This window comes from Pinus tabuliformis, chromosome 3_1 (genome assembly GCF_031772625.1).
Source record: "Pinus tabuliformis cultivar Carrire ecotype Pingquan chromosome 3_1, CPIR1, whole genome shotgun sequence".
Taxonomy (NCBI): domain Eukaryota; kingdom Viridiplantae; phylum Streptophyta; class Pinopsida; order Pinales; family Pinaceae; genus Pinus; species Pinus tabuliformis.
The window spans coordinates 120,808,632-120,834,540 of NC_142301.1; positions in this window are offsets into that span (position 1 = coordinate 120,808,632).

The window sequence follows — 25,909 nt, forward strand, 5'->3', positions numbered from 1 at the left end:
TGCTGTGTTTTTGGAGAAATTTGCCTAGCGCTACGCACCTGGGTTTTTCTTGTTGTGTTATTTTGAACTGGCGCTACGCACCTGGGAGAGTGCACTACGCACCTGGTAGTTGAGCTACAAATCGCTGCAAATTGCATCAAATCACCTCAAAACTCCCAATTTCCTCCATTGCAAGTAAGTAACATCACTATTCTTGCTGAAAAGAATTGTTGCATCAGTTTTGGGTTGTGTTGTCTCTCAAAAACATCAAACCCTAATTGTCACTAAATTATCTCATATATTGTAAAAACACACTCATTACTGCTGTCCTATATCATCTTTTATTGTTTCCCTAAACCCTATCCTCCCATCCATAATTCCCTAGATATCATTCCCTAAACTTTTCCCTAATTCCCAAACCCTATACCCATACATATACCCCCAAACCCTACTCCCAAACCCTACACTATTCACTAACCCTACTCACTCCCTACATCCCTTTCCCATTCTTGTTTACCCTCACCTGTTTTCATATTCAAATCTCTTCATACTCATCTTACTTCCATTCACCAATCCACCACTCTTCATTCACCACAAAGAGGAACAGTTGTACAACAATGGAGAGGGACAGTGAGTATGAAATGGAGGAAGAAACACATAGTGACAGTTCCAGGGAGAGAGACACACAGGGCAGAAAGCCTCATAAGGGAGGAAAACATATCAGAGAGGAGCCCACCAGTTTGAGGGAGCTGCAAGCCTGCCCATTTGCCCTTTCTTGTTTCAGACATCAGCCATGTTTTAGTTTTTGTGAAATGGTGGAAAGGGTAAAATCTCATCATGAATTAGAAAGGTTGTTTGTGACACATTTGGACAACAATGAGGTAAACCTTGTTGGAGTTACATTCACTTTGTCACTAATTGTCATTTAAAAGGCTACAGGTATTCCAAATTTTGGTGAAAAGTGGAGCAAAGGTCAGGACATTGACATAGAGTACTATGAGCCTTACATCAAGGCTAAATATCATAATAGACTCATGATAGTATTCCCCTTTAAATTCTTGGAGGACAGGTTTACTCCATTGATGAAGATCATCATCAAGTACTTTACTTGTGAAGGCAGGTTCTCCCGACTGTATGCCTACCACATTAGACTGTTGATGCATTTCACTAGGGTGAGAATGATGAATATCCCCTATTTCATGTTTAGAAACATAGAGAAGATGGCATTCATTATAAAGAAGAAATCATACCCCCAGCAGTTAACCAGCATCTACCACTACTCTTTGATTAAAATCATTGTTTTGCATCAGTTGAACCTTCTTAACATGCCATGGGAGACCTTCATTTCTCATGAAATGTTCAAAGGCCCTCAAGTCTTTTCATCAGTGCCTCATGAAGAAGGTGGACCTTCAGGACATGAAAGGTCCAAGAGACTGAAACTATTGGAGTGCCAGTATTTGTGACATATGGGAGGGGCACTAGGAAGCTTTTTGCAGCTGCCAGGCGAGTATTATCTCGACAAGGTGTGGAAGGTGTCTCGCCTTCATCTTCAGGCCACAGGCAAATGCTATCTCCACAAGGAGTGGAAGGGGCTTTGTCTTCTTCTTCAACTAAACAGGTATAGGTTGGGCAGCAAAGCAAGAATAAAGACAAAGGCAAGAAAAAGATGCATGAGAGGGATCCTAGTGATGGGCAAGAGAGAGATTTTGTCCTTGTTGATCATGAGGAGACACAAGGAGTGGATGTCATTGACTTGGATGCTCAAGATCCAAGGACTGTCAAAGACATGATCATTAAGGAACAAGAGGTTGAGATACAAGCCCTGTCAATCAATTTAGAGAGGGCTAAATGGGTCATCAAATATCTAGAGCAAGAAAATAAACAATTGACCGACAAGCAAGTCCTCATGGAGTTGCAAATGATCAAGGAGAACCGGCAAAAGGCTAAGAAGGCAAAGGTCAAGTTGACCTCCATTGAGCAAGAGATTGAGAATGACCGAGAAACTTGGCTTGAAAGGGTCAACATACACCTTGAAAGGTTGCTTGAGAAGGCCAATAGAGACAAGAAGATGCTTCGCCACATGGCCTATCACTATATGCCCTGGAACAAAATATGCAATATAAGGATGAGGAAGCTTAAGGCAAGGTTAAGGAAGGCCTTAAGGAGAAAGACAAGCTAAAAATCTTGGTTGAAGCCTCAGTAGCCCATCAAAGCAACTAATGATGGATCCTTGTGCCAAATTTGGGCAGGTTTTGACAAATTTTGGTCATTCTCAATTTTTGGAATTTTGCAACACAGGAATTTGCCCTAGGTGCATAGCGCCACCAGCACTATGCTTTTAACTTGGAGACTTTTTGGAGAAATTATTTGCATATTTCGATTCATCATGATGAGAGCATCAATCGCTGAAAGTTTCAGCAATTTTGGAGTAAAACTTGGTCACCTAAGGGTCAAAAAACCATCAAAAATGACCTCTCTGCCTCTTTTTGGACACACAGGAAGCAGCCTTAGGAGATTCCACTTTTAAGGGAGGAAATAACCTCCAAATGCAAAAATTCAAGATGTTCCAAAAACTAGACAGGAATACCTTTCCAATGAGCTATCTTGGGCTCAATTTGGCTAAGGGGAAGGCCTCCAAAATCAGCTGAGAAGTGGCGCTACACACCTGGCCAGTGGCACTACGCACCTGGCGAGTTTGCTCAAAAATCCAAATTTTGCCTAGTTTTTCTACAAGTTGACTTTTTCTCTCATCTTGGATGAATTTATGATTGTAAATGATGCTATGATATGTAAATGTAATTGTAAAATGACCTTAGAGGGTAGATTCATCATTTTGAGGTGGTTTGGGGGTCAATGAATCAGCTTCCATGGTTTTAGAGGCAAGTTGTTCCACTGCCTATATTCTTGTTCCTAGTTTAGATATGGTTGAAACAGTCCCTTCTCTCTTGGATTCGACCCCTTATGGCTAGCATAGGTGGTTTTGATGTCTATATTATGTATTTTTTCAATCATTTGTAAAGGTTGGACTCTCTTGGATGCTTTGAGCTACATTGTACATCTCTACAGCAGTTTGGCAAGGAAATAAGCCAAGGTTTGCAGCTATTTTTGTGAGATTCTTGTGTTAATGTATTTTTGCATTGTTTCTCCTTCTGTCATTAGTTTTCTCATGTGTTATTTGTGCCAAAATCTAATTCATTCTTCTAAACTAAATGAAATCATGATAGATAGGTAGAATACATTGGTAACAATGCTCTACCTTGGGAATACATTTAGTTTTTTATGTTTTCAGCTGTTTGAAGAGGACTCATGATCTCTGCATGCCCTCCTCAGCTCCTCACTAGTCTTATACCTACCATCTCACTCAATTCCAAGTGCAAAAACACTTACCTACCTCGCCCCATAGAACACCCTGCATTCCTGACTTGATTTCCTGGACCCAAAGTTGCCTGCTCCATTTGATCCAGCAACAAAACCATCAAAATCAACCAAAAATCCCTAGAGCTACTATACCTAGCCTAAAATCCATATTTGATTCAGTCATCTCAACTGAGATTGACAAGGAGAGAGCCCTCTCCCGACCTGGTAGGGCTAGCTACCAGGTTAAGCTTGGTTTGTGGTTATCCTAGGATTGCCTCCCTTCAGCCTGAGGTCAATTTAAGCTCTAACAACAACAACAACAACAACATTTTCATTCACATGGAAACATTGCTACAACCATGACCAACAACATGCCTATGCAACAAGCATATAAACCACAAGGATAATTAACACAGGTGTAACCGACATGAATGCATGACCAACACACACCGCCCATCCAATCCAATGGGTGAACCATGCTCTGATACCACTCTATAACACCCTCCTCCCACATCTATCCAAGTAACAGGCCAACCGTGGTAAACATGTGATGAGAGGCTATTATGATGGGATTCAACCTCCTATTTGACCTTAAGGAAGTGGATGATCCAAATGGGATAGGTGGGTGACCACCAACAAGCTTTAGGGATTTTTGGTTGATTTTGATGGTTTTGTTGCTGGATCAAATGGAGCAGAAGCTTCCTCATCTCAGGGAGGAACTCAACGCAATGGGGACCATTGCTTCCTAAAGGGGGAGGAATGATCCAGGTGGATGTTGGTGGCCACCCACCTATCCCATTTGGACCCCCACAACTGTTTCTTTCAGCATTTTCAGTTTCCTAAATTGTAGCACGGTTTACAATTTTTAGCAGTTTTTCGGGTCCTGAACTTCCGGAGCCGTTTTGAGGCCCTAAACGACGTTTTTTTGGGAATCTGGGGCAACATGAGCCCATGTTGCCTCCCAAAGTGGTAGTACTCGGATAGATCTTTCTAACGAGCTATCATACGCGTCAAACGGAGATCGTATGCCAAAGTTACGACCCCGGGAAATTGATGTACCAATTTACCCAAACGGGGCCCACAATTTGGCATTTCATCTTCTAGGGTAAGGTTTTGGGATGTGAAGGGTTTTCCATTGTTTCTCAACAATAAATAGGCCTTCGAGCCTCATTGTAACACAGTTTTAGAACAGTTCAGAGGCATGTAGCCACACATCTCTTCTCAGAGATAAACTACCATCACCCTAGCTAGTTTATTTCCATTTCTGGTTGTAAGCATATTTCAGTATTTTACAGTAATGAAATGAAGTATTATTTCTGCTGCATCTTTGTGTTTATGGTTATCTCTATATTTTATTGCGTTCCTGTTTAAATCTGGATCAGTGGAATCGACGGAAACACAACATACAGACATTCCACACTAGCATGAGGACTCCCAGGAACCATCCCAACCTTTTCGGCAACCATCCCCTGGGTCCCACTAAGTTTTTAGACCAATTAACCCCTGGAATATCCCATGTTATGGGCATGCTAGCATCCAAAGGGTCTGAATTCTCCCATAGCATGGCATGGTAGCGTCCAGGGCTATTTTTCTCAGTGTTGTGCTAGCATCCCCAGGATTTGAGCCACTTTTTATGGCCCAGAGCCCAAGTCACTGCCCATAATTAAATGGCGCCTTCATAACAGAAAGATAACAAGGTAATGATGATACAAATGCAACTACTTGAACAAGGTCTTGAATAAACCCCTACTAGCCATGACAGGAAATTCGTCAAACATATAAAAAATATGTAGTCTACAAGTGTAAACAACATATTTAAGCATAGGGGTCTCATACTTATCTGAGCATCGCTAAGAAGCATTGTTCCCTTATATCATTAGTTGCATTATCATCTATTAGGTCATAGATACATTGTTCACTCATTTACCAATCAAAACATGAGGAAAACCATACATCATCACTATCATAATACATACTTATAACCAGCATAATAACAACATAAATATCAAGGATACATCAGCCATAAAATCCACATATAAACCGATACAATTATACATAAGATATCAAGGAGATAACCTCTCATTAATGAATGCAAAATCCAACTTGGGATGGGACTACCATGTTCCACCCGACCATAGAATGGCTGAGCCAAATCTCTCTTCATCCAGTCACCCCTGTGCCATATTCCAAGCATGAATGTGGGACTCAAACCAAAAAAACTAACTAGGGCATCCCAAGGTTAAACCACCTCACCCTCATTAATAGAAACCAGGTTTTACCGTAATCCTCACCGGATCACTAGGCCAACACAATAAACATGTAATAACAGTCTTTACCATGATCTCCACCATATCACTAAGCAAAAAAAATGATGGATGCCACCATATTTCTCCACCAACACCGTGAGGAATTTTCCTATCTCCTAGTTTCTCAGGATTTACCGCAATCCACAGCCTGATCTAGGGTTCAATAGGCCCTAAACTGAGACAGCACCCTCTAGGATTTACCATATATCCCACCATTCACCAAAAAAGATTCCTAGGCCTAATCAAGGCAACCACCTCTTGGCTTTACTATATATCCTACCATTCACCAGCAAGGATTCCTAGGTCCACCGAGGCAAAAAAAAAGTTGGCTTTGCCACAACCCACAGCCTGGTTCAGGGGTTACTAGTGTTAGAAATTATATATTATGGAGCAATGGAACACATAAAACATTACAGAAATATAAACACAGAAAACGCATAAAACAAGAGAGACACAGATATACGTGGTTCACCTAGTTTGGGCTACGTCCACCCCGAACAGCCAATCCTTCCTTTCTATTATCCAGAAAAATGAAGAGACACAACCTACAGCAGATCCGCTATAATATCCTCTGTTTTCTCTCACAGTCTCACCTCTCTATTTCCCGCTCACACAATACACATCTATTACACAGCCTCAAATACAATGCCCTCATACAAAGAGATGGGTTTCCTTCTAGGGCAAAAAACCCTAAACTAAACACAAGTTCTACCGTCAGATCATCCGCCTAATGAACGGCCCAGATTGACTAGAAATTACTATACTTTTACAAGGCAATTTTATAGTTGTTTTTAGCTTCGGGGGCGCTGCCCCCGAAACCCCCCCGCCAGGGGGGGGCTCCCAAAGGTCGCAGCCACCCCCCCTGGACCCCCCCTGCAGCGAATATTTTACGGGCGGCAACGAACTGGGGTCCAATGTGGCGATACCTTTGAATATAGAAGATAATCAGGCTCCACACCCAACAATCTCCCACTTGGAGACTGATCGTAGCTACTCCACCACTGCTCCATATGTTGGACAATGACTCTTCTTTGGACCTGGCTGTTTCTCATCTTCATCGTCATCCTTGAATACCAATTGAAACTGAGCATATTCTCAGTTTCTCCCTGGTTACAACTTTTGTTAGCATATCTGCAGGATTCTGGCTAGTTTGTATCTTTTCCAGCTTCAACTCTCCATCTTCCAACACTGATCGTATGAAATGGTACTTGAGCTGTATGTGTTTATTCCTGGCATGAAATGCTGAGTTCTTTGCAAGATGAATGGCACTTTGGCTATCACTGTATAATGTGCCCTTATCATGCTCCTTACCCAATTCACCCATAAACCTTTGTAACCAAATCATTTCTTTACTAGCCTCTGTAGCAGCAACATACTTTGCTTCTGTTGTTGAAAGTGAAACAACACTTTGGATTTTTGAAACCCAACTGACAGTTGTTCCTCCAACAGTAAATACATATCCTGTAGTGCTCCTCCTGTTATCTCTGTCACCTGCCATATCTGCATCAACATATCCTTGTAGGGAAATGTTTGAACCACCAAAGCATAATGCTTGATTTGTGGTACCTTTCAAATATCTGAGAATCCATTTCACTGCCATCCAATGTTCCTTTCCTGGATTGTTCATGTACCTGCTTACAACTCCCACTGCATGTGCAATATTAGGCCTTGTGCAGACCATTGCATACATTAAGCTTCCAACTGCTGATGCATATGGAACTTTAGACATATAATCCATGTCTTCTTGGGTCTTTGGTCACATTTCCTTGCTAAGTTTGAAATGGCTAGCAAAAGGTGTACTAACTAGTTTTGCATTGTGCATGTTAAATCTTTTCAACACCTTTTGTATGTACTCATTCTGAGACAATGTTAATTTACGACTTTTCCTGTCTCTAGTTATTCTCATACCAAGGATTTGTTTTGCAGCTCCCAAATCCTTCATTGCAAATGAATTTGCCAATTTTCTTTTGAGCACATTTATTTCCTGCATGTTAGATCCTGCAACAAGCATGTCATCTACATACAATAACGATATAATATAGCTGCCATCATTTTGCTTTTTCAAATAAACACAGTATCAGAGTGACATCTAGTATAACCTTGTTCAGACATAAACTTGTCAAATTTTAGATACCACTGCCTTGGAGCCTGTTTTAAGCCATACAAGCTCTTCCTCAACCTGCACACTAGTTTCTCCTTCCCTTTCACCTCATATCCTTGTGGCTGCTGTATATATATCTCTTCCTCCAAATCCCCATGGAGAAAGGTTGTCTTTACATCTAACTGCTCAAGATGCAAATCTTCAGCTGCTACAAGACTTAAAATAGTTCTGATTGAAGTCATTTTAACAACAGGAGAAAATATTTCATCAAAATCAATACCTTTCTTCTGTGCAAACCCCTTCACCACAAGTCTAGCTTTGTACCTCTGTTTTCCTCCATCTTCTTCCTTCAGCCTGTAAACCCATTTATTCTTCAATGTAGTTTTTCCTGCAGGCAACCTGACTAAATCCCAAGTCTGGTTATGCATTAAGGAGTCAATCTCTTCTTCCATGGCTACCTCCAACTTCTTCCTACTTTCAACCTGCATTGCTTCTTCATAACATTCGGGTTCACCAGAATCAGTCAACAATAAATAATATAATGAAGGAGAGTATCGTTCAGGGGGTCTACTTATCCTGGTAGATCTTCTAACACCACTTTCAGGTGTTTGGGGTGCCTGTTGTTGTTGTGATGGTTACTGTTGCTGTGGTTGTTGATTATTATTATTTTCAGGAACCTTTACTTTTTCAGTGATTTCATCAAGAACTGTGTATTCCTTGTTTTCCTTTTCCTGTTTCTTTCCCTGCAACTGATTCTTATACAAGACATTTTCATTGAATATTAAATCTTTGCTCCTAATGATTTTGTGATTTTCATAATCATATAAGCGATAACCAAAATCATTAACACCATATCCAATAAAGGTACATTTCTTTGACTTTGCCTCAAGCTTTGTTCTATTTTCTTTATCAATATGGACAAAGGTCTCACAACCAAAAGGATTTAACATAGAGTAGTTTACCTTTTTACCTGTTCATGCTTCCTCTGGAACACCACCATCCAAGGAACTTGAAGGCCCTCTATTTATTAGATAAACAGCAGTATCTACAGCATCTGCCCAAAACTGTAAAGGCAATCCTGCATGCAATCTCATGCACCTTGCACGCTCCATGATTGTTCTATTCATCCTTTCTGACACACCATTTTCTTGTGGTGTTCTTGGAACTGTCTTCTCTCTGCGAATTCCATGCTCTGAACAGTACCTATCAAACTCTTTGCTGCAATATTCACCTCCATTGTCTGATCTAAGACACTTCAATTTCTTTCCAGTCTCAATCTCAACCAAAGCTTTCCATTTCTTGAAAGTATCAAATACATCAGATTTATTCTTAATACAATAAATCCAAGTTTTTCTAGTTGCATCATTAATAAAAGTAACATAATAATGAGAGCCGCCAAGAGATGATACCTGAGCAGGTCCCCATACATCTGTATGCACAAGCTCTAGTTTTTCGCTCTTCTTTTCTTTCCCAACTCTGAGAAATCTGACTCTCTTCTATTTTCCATAAATGCAATTCTCACAGAAGTCCAAATCAACATTCTTCAAACCCAGCAACAAATTCCTTGAGTGAATAATCTTCATCCCCTTTTCACTCATGTGTCCGAGCTTATGATGCCATAATGTTGCATCTGCTCCTTTGGAAGTTAAAGCATTAACAGAGTTAGAAATACCATTGCATAAATACAATGTACCAACCTTTTCGCCTTTTTCTATTACCAGGGCTCCTTTGGTGACCTTCCAAGATTTATTTGTGAAAGTTGTCACACAACCTTCACCGCCTAACTGCCCTGTTGAAATCAGATTTTTCTTTAGATCTGGAACATGCCTTACCTCCTTTAATAGCCATTGGTTTCCATTCTGCTATTTTACAAGAACCTTACCCATTCCAACAATTATACAGGGTTTATCATCACCCAGACGAACTTGTCCAAAATCTCCTTGAACATAGTCATGAAAGCATTTCTTATCAAGTGTGGCATGGAATGAATCCCCTAAATCTACCACCCAGGAATCAGTAATATTTTAGAAAGAAAGAATCAAAGCATCTTGTAACACCTCACCTATCACATTTGCTTCATGATTGTTTTCTTGTTGTGCATCTCCTTCTTTTCCCTTCCGAGATCTACAGTCTTTCTTTAGGTGTCCTTTCTTTCCACATTTCTAGCACACTATCCCTGATCTAGACTTGGATCTGCCTTTCCTTGATTTACTGCAATATCCTGAGCTCTTTCCTCTTTCCATTTTTCTTCCTCTAGACTCTACACTCAAAGCATTTCCCGATGTCTCACCGGAGCTTTTTCGTCGCATTTCCTCGCTAAGGATAGCACCGACAACATCATCAAACTTTAAAGTACTAGATCCAGAAACGGAGTTACTAATGGCCATTACCAAACCATTCCAACTTTCTGGTAATGAGCACAAGAATAATGGAGCTCTAACTTCATCATCAAAGTTTACCCCTACAGAACTTAACTGACTTGTAACTGTGTTAAAATCATTTAAATGGTCTGCAACAGATCCACCTTCCGACATCTTCATATCAAATAACCGTTTCATAAGAAATACCTTGTTTGAGGCCGAGGGTTTTTCATATAGTTTCGACAACGCCTGAATCAAACCCTCTGTCGTGGTTTCCTTTGAAATTTTGAAGGCGACTGACATAGCAAGGCACAACCATATTGTTCCGAGTGCCTTTCCATCCAGAAGGTTCCATTCTTCGTCTGTCATACCCGTCGGCATCTTTGATTTTCCACCCAATGGTAGGTATAGATATTTCTGATACAGATAATCTTCCATCTGCATCTTCCACAGCAAGAAGTTTTGGCCGTTAAATTTATCAACCCTAACTTACCATCTTTCGCCATTGCTCCCACTCGAACTAGGAACCCTTCTTTCCTGCGAGTTTATCAGCCAAATAGACCTTCGGTTCTGATACCAGTTGTTAGAAATTATATATTATGGAGCAATGGAACACATAAAATATTGCAGAAATATAAACACAGAAAACACATAAAACAAGAGAGACACAGATATACGTGGTTCACCCAGTTTGGGCTACGTCCACCCCGAACAGCCAGTCCTTCCTTTCTATTATCCATCAAAATGAAGAGACACAACCTACAGCAGATCCGTTGTAATATCCTCTGTTTTCTTTCACAGTCTCACCTCTCTATTTCTCGCTCACACAATACACATTTATTACATAGCCTCAAATACAATGCCCTCATACAAAGAGAGGGGTTGCCTTCTAGGGCAAAAAACCCTAAACTAAACACAAGTTCTACCGTCAGATCATCCACCTAATGAACGGCCCAGATTAACTAGAAATTACTATACTTTTACAAGGCAATTTTATAGTTGTTTTTAGCTTCGGGGGCGTTGCCCCCAAAACCCCCGCCGGGGGGGGGGGGCTCCCAAAGGTCGCAGCCGCCCCCCCATGGACCCCCCCTGCAGTGAATATTTTACAAGCAGCATTTTCACCCCATTTCGAACTGGGGTCCAATGTGGCGATACCTTTGAATATAGAAGATAATCAGGCTCCACACCCAACAACTAGACCATGTCTTCTATCATTCGAAGATCCGCCTCACTCAGCTTCGAAACCATCTGGAAATCCATCTCAACCAAAACATGAGAACCCCATCACACCATGGCTATCCGAAAATGGCAAGGCTAGGCTGAAAACAATGTCACACCTGGGAAAACCCATGCCATAATAGCAAAACAACCACATGCAATACCATGCATGCCAAATCTAGCAAGGAAAACACACATGCAAATCGATACCCACAAAGAATCATGTTGTAGCTACTTGATCTTGCTCATTCCTTCCGCTTGCCTTCTTTTCCTTTCTTGATCCAATTCCAAAATGCTCCAAGAAAACTCTAAGTGTCCAAGAGTCAGAGAGAGAAAGAGAATAATGAGAGAGCTCCAAAATTGAACTAAAAAAAAGGTTACAAACTAATCATTAAAAGCCTTTTTATCAATTAGGCCTCTATTTTCTTCATTTTCGATTATTTTCCTTCATTTTCCTCCTCACATGCAACTTGTGACCTTTCACCTCCCTTTTCTCCTAATTTTAATTATTTTCATAAATAAATGTGCCAAAATTGCCATTTTTCTTTTCCAAAGCCTTAGCCATTGCCTTTGCCAATTTCCTTAGCCATAATAAACCAAATGAACACCCACACTAGTATGTTTTGCCCAACATTCAGCTTGGAATAAGTGTCCCATCAACCATGGTTATTATTTTTTCCTTTATTAACTTTTATTACATGAAATTTTCACGAGGGTTGTGTTGAAGCCCCGAAAATCGGGTCGACAACAAGGGGGATACCCGCCCGGTCCGGACCTTGGTTGGCAGCTCCTTATCCGTTTGGTATAGCGGGTCCGACTGGGGATAATGGGACCAGTTTCCCAATCTATGGGTGTGTGTGTGTAGAATTGGATGTTGTTGATCTAACAGTTCCTATCTAAGCTATTCTAATTCAAACTTTAATCTAATTCTATGCTATTGTAATCTAATAAACAGCACATCTAAATCTATGCTAACCCGGGATGTAATTCTTCTATTATGCGATCTAAAGAGATTTCAAATAACAAGTGGTAATAAAGATCATTCAGCGATTATAAGAAAGGAAATCAATTAAGATGAACTATTTCGCATAAAAAGTTAGATGAAATAGTTGTGAACAACATATCGCATAAGAAGTTATTCATACATTATACATAATTAATTAGCTACCACCGTACAAAAGTGCCAAATGATAACTCAAGCATTCATGCAATAACATATAAACAACTAAAAACTGTATATCACTTTAACATATAAGCAGAAATGGTCAACAGATAAAAGTACCATTTATGACTGGTCCTACTCATAAGCCTCAAGCAACAATGATTTATCTCTCCTTGCTCTAACATCTACTAAGAGTACAGAAGTGCAACATCAGTAGCAGATATCAAATGCAAACATAAACAAATCTTGATCCATTCATTCACCAAAACCTCCTCTGAGGGTGCAAAAGTGCATGTTCTGAGGACAAGTTTTTGATAAATTTCTAGACCCTTCTCTAAATGCATGAAAAGGGTTAAAATACTACTTCCTAAATCTAATAATAATTTATTTACAAAAATTCAGGATGCGGTTTTAAAATGACCGCCCTTTTTCTAAGCAAAATTTAAAGTGAAAATTAAATTCAAAACTAAACTACTTTTGTATCTGGTCTTTAAAACTGCATGTATTCAGCATTGGTTTAAGGAGAGTCGGCTGGCTGACTTTTTCTTTGAGCTGGGCTGAGAAAACGGAATCGATGAGAGTTGGTACCATCTTTTCGACCGCATTTATGATGCACTTCACAATCATCCACTGACTATGCGGCTTTATCAAGTATGTCCAGTAACATTCCCAATTTAACCTGTTTAGTGCTTGGATTGCTTTTCCCTTTTCGTGCGCTCTCTGCTTCCATTCCGCCTCTAGTTGTAGTTTGTTTGGTAAATACCTCGGGGTGGTTTCTGCAATTAAATTTTCTTTGTGCAAATTCTCATTTACACAGTCGACAAGAATGCTTGCTGTCGTAGCTTTTGTTTCTGCCGCTTGTTCTGCCTCCCTGATTTGATCGTCCCACTTGTTAAAGAGCATCTCTCTATGATTCTCATTTATCCTGGGTGTGCCTGCTCATTTTCCCTCGTCTTCATCCTGCCAAGCCAAGTACTCAGTCACCCGTTTGTCAATCAGATCATAGTCACTTCGTAAGTCGACCAATTGATTAGTGATCTTATCACTCATTTCGCAATAATAATTCCACTGTGATATCTTTTGGCCCAGCACTTCTTGCTGTTGTAGTAGTTGCTCATTCAAGGAAATAGATTCTGAAATAAACTCTGTAAGCTTAGGGTCGTCACTGTGCATCACTTGTACATCCTGTATCTGTTTTCCCTTCTCGTCCAAACTTCTCTGATAATTTATCTGCATTTGCTGGAAGTCTTCCTGCAAATTTTCAAGTTGTTTGTGTGCCTCATTATTAGTGTTGGCTTGTTGCAATTGTAGTTGCAGTACCTGTATTTGATCTTCTCACTCTTTCAACAATTGTTGTACTTCTGATGCTTTGTCAATAGTCGCAGAGGCATACGCTCCTGCGATCTGAGATAGTTTGGTGAGATTTTTAGTCGAATTACTGGTGGGATCTTTCCACAGGACGTCTAATTGCTCTGCATCTTGAGAGAGTGTATTTTCTAATTATCTTTTCTTTCTCTGTCTTCTTACCACTGCTTTATGTTGGGGACTATAAAATATGTCCAGAGGGGGAATTTCTTCTACATTAAGCATAAGCTCAGAAGATGGAGCAATAGAAATATGCTCTGTTTCTGAGACATTGCTGGCTAAGGTTGTGACTACTTCCTATGCTACCTGTGTATTGCTCACAGGTGTTTTTGGGGCTTGTCCTTCAAGATTATCAGTCCGTTGAAGGTTTCCCATTCCTTATCTAATTCTATCGTGACGGATGGTGCTTCAATGACGAGAGGGGGAGGATCTCTTTGCGGGGAGGTAATAACCTACTATTGTGGAAGCTCCATTGACTGAGCGGTGTCCTTAGCTGACTCTTCGCTCCTATCTTGGTCGTTTCCGGATCTTTTAGAATGTTCAGGAATTTCTTGTACAGACTTAGATTTAGATCCGTTAGTGCTTGAACTCCCACTGAGACTAACGCTTGGAGTTGGTTCTCTTGCAGACAGTCGCAGCTTTTCTAGAGGAACACTGGCTAGTCTTCTTTCTCTGTATACCATGAACTTTTGAAAGTCTTCTGGAGACAATTGCAATTGGGCTTCACGCAAAATCTCTTGAAGTGAGCTTTTATTTTGGAATATATCATCAAATAAATCCTTTTTTCCAAAGAACACTTTTATCTTGACTGTAGTTGTGAAATTCTGGGCAACCTCATTTGGGTCAAATGGTCTTCCCGGGAATTTAAATAGTTGTAAACACGTCATATTTTGTACTTCAGTGAACACGTGACCTACATCAAACAACGAAAAGGCCCCACAAGCCACAGGAAACTATGGCCATATAGCCTTCTTTTTGTCCTTTAAGTCTTTAGTTAGGCCACCTTCTGAATAGGTTTGATATGCAATTTCTCGAGCTACGAGTTTATCAGGGATATACAAGGGTAGAACATGAGGGGCTGTAGTACTTCCAAATACTCTAACATAAGTGAACAATTCTTCTCCGAACCATCTTGCGATGGGGAGGATATCTATCTGTGCTTCAGGTGAGCACCTCGGGGGTTCTTTATCATACAACATTCTATACAAGGGCAGCATGAGTCCGTGACAAATCTAGTAGAAATATGGAGTGAACTGAGAGTCCCACAATATCTTATGATTGACATGGATGGGTAGGGGGTCTTGAGTTGTCCACTTCCAATCCATAACAGGGAACTTACAAACATAACATATTGAATCCATAACATATGCGGCTAAGTAAAAAGGAGGATAAATCCTTTGAGACGTAGATCTTTTGGACCAGTAACTGACAATAGCCGTGATTAGGTTATCAGATAAAATCTTGGCCCAATCTACAATAGTGGCATTTGTGGCAGAATCTAGTAATGGTAACCATTCAAATGAAAATTTGTTGATATCTGGCATTCCAAATAATCTAGAAAGCATGGTAGCAGCAAAGCAATATGGGGAGGTAAGGGAACCAGTACTGTACATACTGTGTTTATCTTTCTTGAGCGGTTCATCTTTTCTCGACCAATCTTTGGTGGTTTCCGACAGGTTCAGGTTCTCCGCCACAAATTTTTCTATGAATTGCGTGTTATAAGTTTCCTGTGGCTCAGGAAGATGATACATAAGCTTTAAATCCTGCGCAGCAAATGACCCGATGAGCCCTTGACCATGAACCTTGAACTGTCTATTTTTCATTTCTGCGTTATCAAGTATCCACTTGATCATGTCTGTGTAGGGGAGAATTTTGGGCCTCGCTGCTATCTGATGTAGGAATGAGCATGCTAGCTCTTCTAGGGATGCTTCAGAAGAGCTCTGTGAGCCCGCGACAGCAGTAACTTTCATTACTCTGGGATTTTCTTCTTCGAGCAGTCTGTACATGCCTTCCCACGTAGCTATTCCTGCGTCTCTGTTACAAGCTGTGTTTGTATATAAAGGTGCCATTTCCTTTTCTTCGGAGCTCAGGGCTTTGTTTTTCTTCCCCATTTCAGCCTGTGTATTGCTTTGTATCGTCCTTTGTTCTCCGTTTCTGCAATTCACAAGTGAAATGGAAATGAATGACCCGGACGGGTGATGGTAGAGTTTTAAATGCCGCAGACATACCAAATACACCACCTTACGTGAAGTGATTCTTTGAAAAGCACGTATCCATATTTTATTAATAACTGGCAACTAACTCATGTATTAGCTTTTAAAGCGCGTAATTATGTGTCAGCTTATGGCAAGTAGATTTTCTTGAATTTTGTGCCAGAACGATCTACGATAGAGCGATTTTGCGATTTGCTTCGCAACATCGCAGATCGCAACATCGCAGATCTCAACATCCCAGATCGCAACATCGCAGATCACAACATCGCAAATTGCAACATCGCAGATCACGCCATCACAAATCGTAAAATCGCACAAATATAACATCGCGGCATTGGTCTGGCTCAACATCGCAACCATCGCTATATCGCGATATCGCAATATCGCAGATCGCAGAAATTTATGTATAACAAATTTCGTTAACTTGTTTCCTGCGATATGCGATCTTGCGATCGGTGTCATCGCAAATCGGTAAATCTTGAAGTTTTTCTTATAAGTTTTACTTATTGTGATGCGATAGTTGTTTAATACCACAATCTCGCACATGTCGGGATTGTACTTGTATGGTGGCGTTCTACTACCGTTTTACGATGCGTTTTTAAATATTTCTTCCTTATCATAAACTTAGGTTTTAAGTATTCGAAGGAGTTTCCTAGGCTTACAATGGTAGCTTTATTTTGCGGAAAAGAAATTTAAGCCCTACTCTTGCTTTTCCTAAATTTTAACTAAGGGTCCCCATACATTTAGTATTTTGGATAACACTAAAATGAGAAGGGGGGGTTGTTGCTGGTCACAACAGGTTGTTACAATTTTCTTTCTTAATCATCCATGTCCAATAGTTTTTCCACAAATATAGTAGACTTAGAGAGTAGGGTTGAAGGTTGTGCACTTCCACCCATCAACATTTTCAAACCTGTCTACATAATTAATGGAGTTATGTGTTTAAATATTTCATCACAACATATTGCACTTGTTTCTTTGTTTGAGAACTGGTCTTTGCTATGATAGCAAGTATCCCAAGATTGAAAACCAAGATGAACTAGAGCCATTCTTGTATGTTTGTTCGTGTTTAAATAGAAAAGAAGCTTGAATTTAGGTTCCTAGTTGTTATTGCATTACCAATTATTGTTTTGTTTGTATATTATGTTGAAAACAAGGAGAAAAATATAATTTATACAGAATAACCCCATGTTAGCGAAATGAGGGGGTTGTAAGTCCCTCATTTAAACTCAACATATTAAGGTAATTTATTTGTTTCTTGTAGTCTTGGAGTTTACCGGTGCACATTGGACATGGGAAAATCCATCTTTATGTCATGCATAAAACTTGAAACAAAATCAAAATGAGGGTTAAGTGTTAGTTAGATATTGGGTTTAGTGGGTTAGGAGGTTTTTGAGTGGTGTTAGTGTGTTAAATGGGTAATGATTTAGTATGTTATATGGGTAATTATTTAGTATGTTATATGGGTAATTATTTAGTATGTTAGTGGCTAGGGCATTAGTGAGTCAAGGAATTAGTGTCTCATGGGGTTATGGGTTAGTGGGGTCAGTCACTTTGTTGTTTTGTGGTCAATTGATGATTAATGAGTCATAGGGTTAGTGGTTAAAGGGTGTTGAGACCTAGAAAACTCCTCAAATTGATCGATTTGGGGCCCCACTTTTAAATTTTATGAAAGGAAACTTGCTAGTATGTGATAAGGTTATCACTACACAAATGATTAGTTTGTTTACAATGTCCTGATTTGAAAATGGGGCTCTTAGGCTTCTCGTCTAACTTACAAGAACCTCTCCCACTTCCAAAGCTTGAATGTTCCCAAGTCCATTGATTAACAAATGCGGAAATAAGAAATGCTTGAAAGTATAGGTGTATGCTTGTATTTTTGTTCAACTGATTATTTGCTTTAAAATCTATTTTTTGTGCTGATATGTGAATGTGCTTAAACTGATATATAAATGCATATAACAGTTAATAACGCAACAGTAAGAACAAACACACAGAAATAGCAATTTAATTTGGAGTTCACCCACAACTCTTGGGCTATATCTCCGTGAGCTCTAGTCAACTTGACTATGCTCTCTGGGATTATGGTATTAGTCTTTTTTACAAGCTCTTGGCCCAACTCCTTCTGTTTTACACAAAACAGTGGGTTCAGACACCATTTAATCCCCTGGCTCTTGAAGCTCTGGCTCTTGGCTCTTGGCTCTTGGCTCTGGCTCTTTGGCTCTTGGTTCTGGCTCTTGGCTCTGACTCTGGCTCTTTGGCTCTAGTTCTGGCTCTTGGCTCTGACTCTGGCTCTGGCTCTCTGGCTCTTTGCTTTAGCTACCTTGGTCCTTTGGTTGCTTACAGCTCTCTTTGGTCTTTTCATTTACACTCCAAGTGACTCCCTTGTTTCCTTTTGCTTCTGCGTTGTTATCTCAGTGTTGTCTGCTTGTACTCAGCTTTAGCAACAGCTCCCACAACAACCAACAACTCAGCAGCCCCCAGTCTTTTACATTCATGGCTTAAAAGCCAAATCGGCGTTGTTGGTTCATCTTCCCTCTCGGGCTCTCTGTCTTCCTACTTTGGTCTGCTCAACTCCCTCTTCTAGCATTCAGTAATCATTGCATATGCACTCAGGGAAGGCAGCCACCTGTTTCTACAACAGATGAGGGAATCAGTGCTTGAAATCCCTTGTAACAGTCGTTCTGTGTTTTACACAAAGAACGCTGCAATACACAGAAAAATTATGTGTTTTACACAGAGAACGCTGCAATACACGGAAAAATCCGCAGAAACATTGTTCCCTGGACTTGAAATTTTCACAAATGCGCCTTATATCCCTATTGGGTCCGCCTTCCATCACATATCGCAATCGCAATTGGCCTGTTCCATAGTCTCCCTTTGTATTTGGAAAACACGTTGAAATGTTGAAAATACATTAAAAATAGCCTTATGGCGTATTTCAAATTTTCTGTATTTGCATTCCGAAACCCTATCAGGTCCGGCCATATCTCATCGCTAGTCGCAACGGCCCTTTGGCTTCCCCTTTGGTATCGCCGACGCCAATCCCCCGATATCGGTGATCGCAGTTGGACTATCGCACATATATATATAACATGGACGCTCCATTGTGTTCGTCGATGGCGATCCGCTGATTTCGGCGATCTCTCCATCGAATCGCCCCGGTCCATCGCACTATGCCTCCGATCAGACCCACTGATCACCACCGATGCAATATGCTGATCGGATCTAGACCATTAATCGGCCAAATCTGACAACTCCTGTGCATTCATTATTCCAAGCTCCGATAGGCTCATTTTCATTGTTTTCTCATGGTTTTGGGGTTCCGATAGTGTTACCCAATTTTTCTAAAAGTCCTCCTTTTTCGGTGGTTTTTCCCTTTAGGGAGCTTTGGAAGACTTAGAGGGTTTTTAGACCCATTTAGCAAGGGATTTTGCCTCTTTTTCATTTGAAAAAGGGCAGCGTCATTTTATGATAGATTTCCCATCTGAAGTCTGTTTTCTCCCATTTAAGTTGCGTTGGATTCAGAATGGAGGGATCCCTGCAATGAGACTATTTCTACAAACAGCCTGCGACTTTCATTTTCCTCTGATCTACAAAGGATGTGTGCCATTTGGCACCCTTTTACCTCTTACATGAAGCCTTTTAGACTTAGAGGTTTATCCAGGATCCATTTTTGGATCACACCTTCCCACTAAAAGAACTTTTGGTCTCCAAAAGACTGATATACTGATCTGAACAGTAAATGAGAGTGACTCACCCTCTTCTTTCAGCCTCCCTACACTTGCCTTTGCATAGTGCCTCTAAACCAAAGTTTCTGACCACTTCCCTTCTCTTGGATGGGCTGGTCTTCCTGAGAAGAATTGTCTTCCTCCTTGCCTTCCTGCAGAACTTCCACTGAAATGGTCATAAAAGGTAGTTTGAGCTTCTTTGCCTTGATCATTGATCCAAGGTTGCTCAACAAATGTGAAGTACATCTACTCCACAAAACTTTCATTTGTACCTGTTTGACAAGCTGCCAACCACAACTATTAACAACAACAGGCATACAGACAACAACTGGGTGGACTAAACTCATGCTTCAACAAAAGAAACAAATTTTCACAACTTTTGAACACCTCCATGTCTTATATCTGCATACAAATGATGACTAGATCACAAGCCCACAAAACATGCCTTTAAACAAATGACCCTTCAAGTCAAGCATGTAGAAAAAGACCATTAGGACTCTTTTTTCCAAAAGATGAAACTTTCATCTTTGTCTCCATTTGGAGACCAAGTTAACTTCTTTCAAGTTAACATGGCATCACATGCAATGCATGCATTTCATCCCTCAACTTTCACTTAAGCACATTATACTTTCGAAGCTGAAATGAAATATAATGTAGATGCATCAATAGACATGAAATCTTAATCAGATAAGAACTCTAACTTTTCCTTACCAATCCCTTTCAAAGGGACTACCTTTGCCTGCACATCAGCATCATCATGTGAATCATTTTGAGACACATCATTCATGGAATCTTCACTTCCATTTCTGCCATCTTCTCTTTCCACTTTCTTCAACTTTGGTGGAAGCATTGTTGGATTCAGTGTCCAACATTTTGCAGCAAAATGTCCTTGCTTATGGAAGTAAGTGCACTGCATGTGCATCCTCTTGATAGCATGATTTTCCTTGTCCAATCGACCTTTGGCTTCTTGCTTCTTTTCCTTCTTCTGCTTCCTGTATGCGGCCATTTTCTTCCAACATCTAGAAACATCATGGTTATCCAAACCACAAAAGGAACATGCAACTCTTTCTCCATACTTATGTGGAAATTTATCATGCTTTGCAAAATCAAAAGGAATGTGTTTAGAACCAGATTTATACATGCCTCTTTCACCTTTATTGCCTTCATGAGGAGGTGAAGCAAATGAAGAAGTGGCTCCCTTTGGAACACCATCAAACCCTTCAAGGTTGTTAGAGTCTCCCCAACTCTCTGGTTCAAGTGTGTCCTCCTGAACACCTACATGAAATGAAACTCCTTCTTGGGACTGCTTCAATGGCTTTCATGGTAGCTTTGGGATTCTCTCGATAAGAATGTCCATAGCCAAGACCCAAATATTTAGGCCTTTCCTCAACCATTATTCGTTCAACAATACCTTGTGCATGTTTTCCCAAGCCCTTTCCTTCATAGCCCATCTTGGACATTAGCTTGGAACCTATGCCTTTAGTATGTTTTTCAAAAGAACCAATACAAGCATTTTCAAAGGAATTTGAAGACAAACTTGAATGGTTTACCTCTTCTTCAAGCTAATACTTGACTAAAGCTTCTTGGGCAACAAAGAGCTATGTTTCCAACTCATGCATCCTCTTCAAGTTCATATTTTCAATATGAAGTTGCCTCTCCATTTCCTGCAATTTTTCAGCAAGCAACTGCTTCTCTTCCTTCATGAAATTTAGTTGCTTTCTAAGCATGCTGCTCTTCCTTCCATCCTCATACATTTCTCTCACCATATCCATCATGGTAGACAATTCCTACTTCATGTCTTCATCAAAGAATCTTGTGAAGAGAGCAAAATTTGAGGACCCACTTGTAGAAGTTGTCATTATGCCAATGAACAAAAAAACTTCAACAAGATAAATAAAGAGCTTATTCAGCAACCTTTTGCAACAAACCTCTTGTGCTTTGGATTGCCTTGAGGTTCTTTGGGATAGAATAATGCCTTCAGCCCTTCTCCTTCTTGTCCTTCTTGGATTGTGCTATCAATAGCTTTCCCATCACCTCTGCAAACTCGGCAAATAGTCAGTCTACAAACAAGCATACAATCAGCCTCTTGATGTTCAAACACCTTTCAGACAAGCAATCTTTGCTCTGTTAATCAAGCATTCTAATATAACCTTCTTAAAGGTGTGGTTAATCAAACTTAAGCTCTGATACCACCTGATCTGAAAATGGGGCTCTTAGGCTTCTCGTCTAACTTACAAGAACCTCTCCCACTTCCAAAGCTTGAATGTTCCTAAGTCCATTGATTAACCAATGCAGAAATAAGAAATGCTTGAAAATATAGGTGTATGCTTGTATTTTTGTTCCACTGATTATTTGTTTTAAAATCTGTTGTTTGTGATGATATGTGAATGTGCTTAAACTGATATATAAATGCATATAACAGTGAATAATGTAGCAGTAAAAACAAACACACAAAAACAACAATTTAATTAGGAGTTCACCCACAACTCTTGGGCTACGTCTCCGTGAGCTCTAGTCAACTTGACTAGGCTCTTTGGGATTATGGTATTAGTATTTTTTACAAGCTCTTGGCCCAACTCCTTTTGTTTTACACAAAACAATGGGTTTAGACACCATTTAATCCCCTGGCTCTTGGCTCAAGCTCTTTGGCTCTTGGTTCTGGCTCTTGGTTCTGGCTCTTGGCTCTGACTCTAGCTCTTTGGCTCTAGTTCTGGCTCTTGGCTCTAACTCTGGTTGTTTAGCTCTCGCTCTAGCTCTCTGGCTCTTCGCTCTGGCTTCCTTGGCCCTCTGGATACTTACAGCTCTCTTTGGGCTTTTCACTTGCACTCCAAGCGACTCCCTTGGTTGCCTTTTGCTTTTGCGTTGCTTTCTCAACACTATCTACTTGTGCTCAGCTTCAGCAACAGCTCCCACAATGACCAACAACCCAGCAGCCCCTAGTCTTTGACATCCATGGCTTAAAAGCCAAATCGGCACTGTTAGTTCATCTTCCCTCTCGAGCTCTCTATCTTCCCGCTTTGGTCTGCTCAATTCCCTCTTCTGGTGTTCAATAATCATTTCATACGCACTCAGGGGAGGTGGCCACCTGTTTCCACAACAGATGAGGGCATCGGCGCTTGAAATCCCTTGTAACAGTTGTTCTGTGTTTTACATAGAGAACGTTGCAATACATGGAAAAATTCGCAGAAACACTATTCCCCGGACTTGAAATTTTCACAAATGCGCCTTATATCCCTATCAAGTCCACCTTCCATCACATATTGCAATCGCAATTGGCCTATTCCATAGTCTCCCTTTGTATTTGGAAAACACGTTGAAATGTTGAAAATACATTAGAAATGGCCTTATGGCAGATTTCAAATTTTATGTATTTGCATTCCGGAACCCTATCGGGTTTGGCCATATCGCATCGCTAGTCGCAACGGCCCTTTGGCTTCCCCTTTGGTATCATCGACATTGATCCGCTGATATCGGCGATCACAGTCGGCCTATCGCACATATATATCTATATATATATATATATATATATATATATATAGATATATATATATATATATAGATATATATATATATATATCTATATATATATATATATATATATATATATATATATATATATATATATATATATATATATATATATATATATATATATATATATATGATCGCCGATATCATATATCAATATCTATGATACTATATATATATATATATATATATATATATATATATATATATATATATATATATATATATATATATATATATATATATATATATATATATATATATATAACATGGCCGCTCCATTATGTTAGCCGATGGCGATTCGCTGATTTCGGCGATCGCTCCATCGCATCGCCCCGGTCCATCACGTTATGCCTCTGATCAGACCCGCCGATGCAATATGCCAATCGGATCTGGACCATTGATCAACCAGATCCGATGGCCCCTGTGCATTCATTGTTCCAACCTCCGATAGGCTCATTTTCGTTGTTTTCTCATGGTTTTGGGGTTCCGATAGTGTAACCCGATTTTTCTAAAAGTCCTCCTTTTTCGATGGTTTTGCCCTTTAGGGAGCTTTGGAAGACTTAGAGGGCTTTTAGACCTATTTAGCAAGGGATTTTGCCTCATTTTCCTTTGAAAAAGGGCAGCTTCATTTTATGATAGCTTTCCCATCTAAAGTCTATTTTCACCCATTTAATTGTGTTGGATTCAGAATGGGGGGATCCCTGTAATGAGACTATTTCTGAGAGCAGCCTACGACTTTCATTTTCCTCTAATTTACAAAGGATGTGTGCCATTTGGCACCCTTTTACCTCTTACATGAAACCTTTTAGACTATCCAAGATCCATTTTTGGATCACACCAAAGGTTAGCTAGCACCAAGGATGGGAAGATCTAATAGGTAGCTAATCGATATGGTATCAACAAATCATAGTGAACCTACTTAGTTATATTATCACTAGACCTATTTTATGGTTCATTAATGATGAGGAACTAAGGCTAATAATTAGCCTTGTTGATTAGACAAATCTAAATCTAGTTGATAACATGTTGTTTCTTCTATGTTTACCTGTTATATGAGGTATTTCCAATGTTTATCCATTAACATGTGGTATCCTTACAAATGAATGATTGTGATTTTACCGCCACCCACTTTTTATTGATGTCATTCATACTATTAAGATGATATAGGTGTATATGATGATGTTGAAGGGTTGAGAGATAGGAGTTTGGAGAGACTAAAGTTCTTAGGTCAAGTATTAATATGGTGATTTGTAGGTATGGTTAGAATCTAGAAATAATAATGGAAGAACCATGAGTTAGAAAGGGTAGGGAAGGATTGGGATTAATTAATGCACATTATAAAAATAAATTAGTCCCTTGGTAATAAGTTACAAGTTAAATAGCATTACCTGTTGAAAATAGAAACCAGAGATGCTAAATATAGAAGTGCTAAAAATAGCATTTCTATAAATAGCATTTCGAGATACATTCCAATTTTAGTTAGTCCCTGAACTAAAATTGAGAATTAAAATTCGAATTTGATCTTAGCAGTTGTTTGTAAAATAATTAAATAATTCATCTTGAGTTAATTAGTTGGAGAAAATCAAACATGAAGTCTATGTGAAGACATGCAACAACTTTCCCTTTGATTGAGGAGGTTATCCCTTGATTAAAGTCATCAGGATAAGTTGTACTTTGAGTTGTAATTAGTTAGCTCAGTTAACTGAGTTAAGTCCAGTTATATTAGTTCCAACATTTTGTTGAACTGATTGTGAGTTCAGTTATTTAATGCATGCATGCATGTAACTATTGCACTTCAGATAACTGAATATTCTCTCATAAATAACTCATGCATTTCAGTTCAGTCAAAGACCCAGTTGAGATCAGATGATGGGACAGTGTACTATCAGTTGCAGGAATATTCCATTGAGGATATCTCTTGCATGCAGAAGGAATTCATTCCTTGGAGATTGCACAGTTATTTCTGAGTTTTGATGAGTGTGTGATGTGGAAATTCACATAGGTGGAAGCATTGGACCCCAGGAGAAACTGCGCAAGGAAATAGGAGGCTTGGAGGAATGGAGGAAGGCATATGTTGTGCCTATTCAGTCTATGCGCTGCATTGAGGGATTGCACTAAGAGTTGGATAGCTTGTGAGTAAAGCTTTGAGTAATCCGGATATATTTCCACTTGTATGATAATACAGAGATCGAGGTTTTTAGTTGAGGCTTTCCCCAGAGTATTCTTCTATGTTCATGTGTGATTGATTTCTCATTCTCTGTTATATGTGTTCTATTTGATCTTGCTCAAAATCGATTAAGCTTCCGCGAGTTTTTTTGTAGAAGTAGATCATGTATTTTTCTTTAGTTGCATTATCTGGTGATCTACAGTGGGAAATTCTACATGGTATTGGAGCAAATGTGATCAAAGCGAAGAATAGTATACAAAGAAGGGAGAAGTTCGAAGTTTGAAGTTCCTGATTATAGAATTTGAATTCTTATCACATCTCAAATTTCACCAATGGCATTCAATAGTTTTGAGACTCGAGTATGCCCTTGATGGCAACTCGAATTATATATCCTGGAAGGATCGAATGGAAGTGGTATT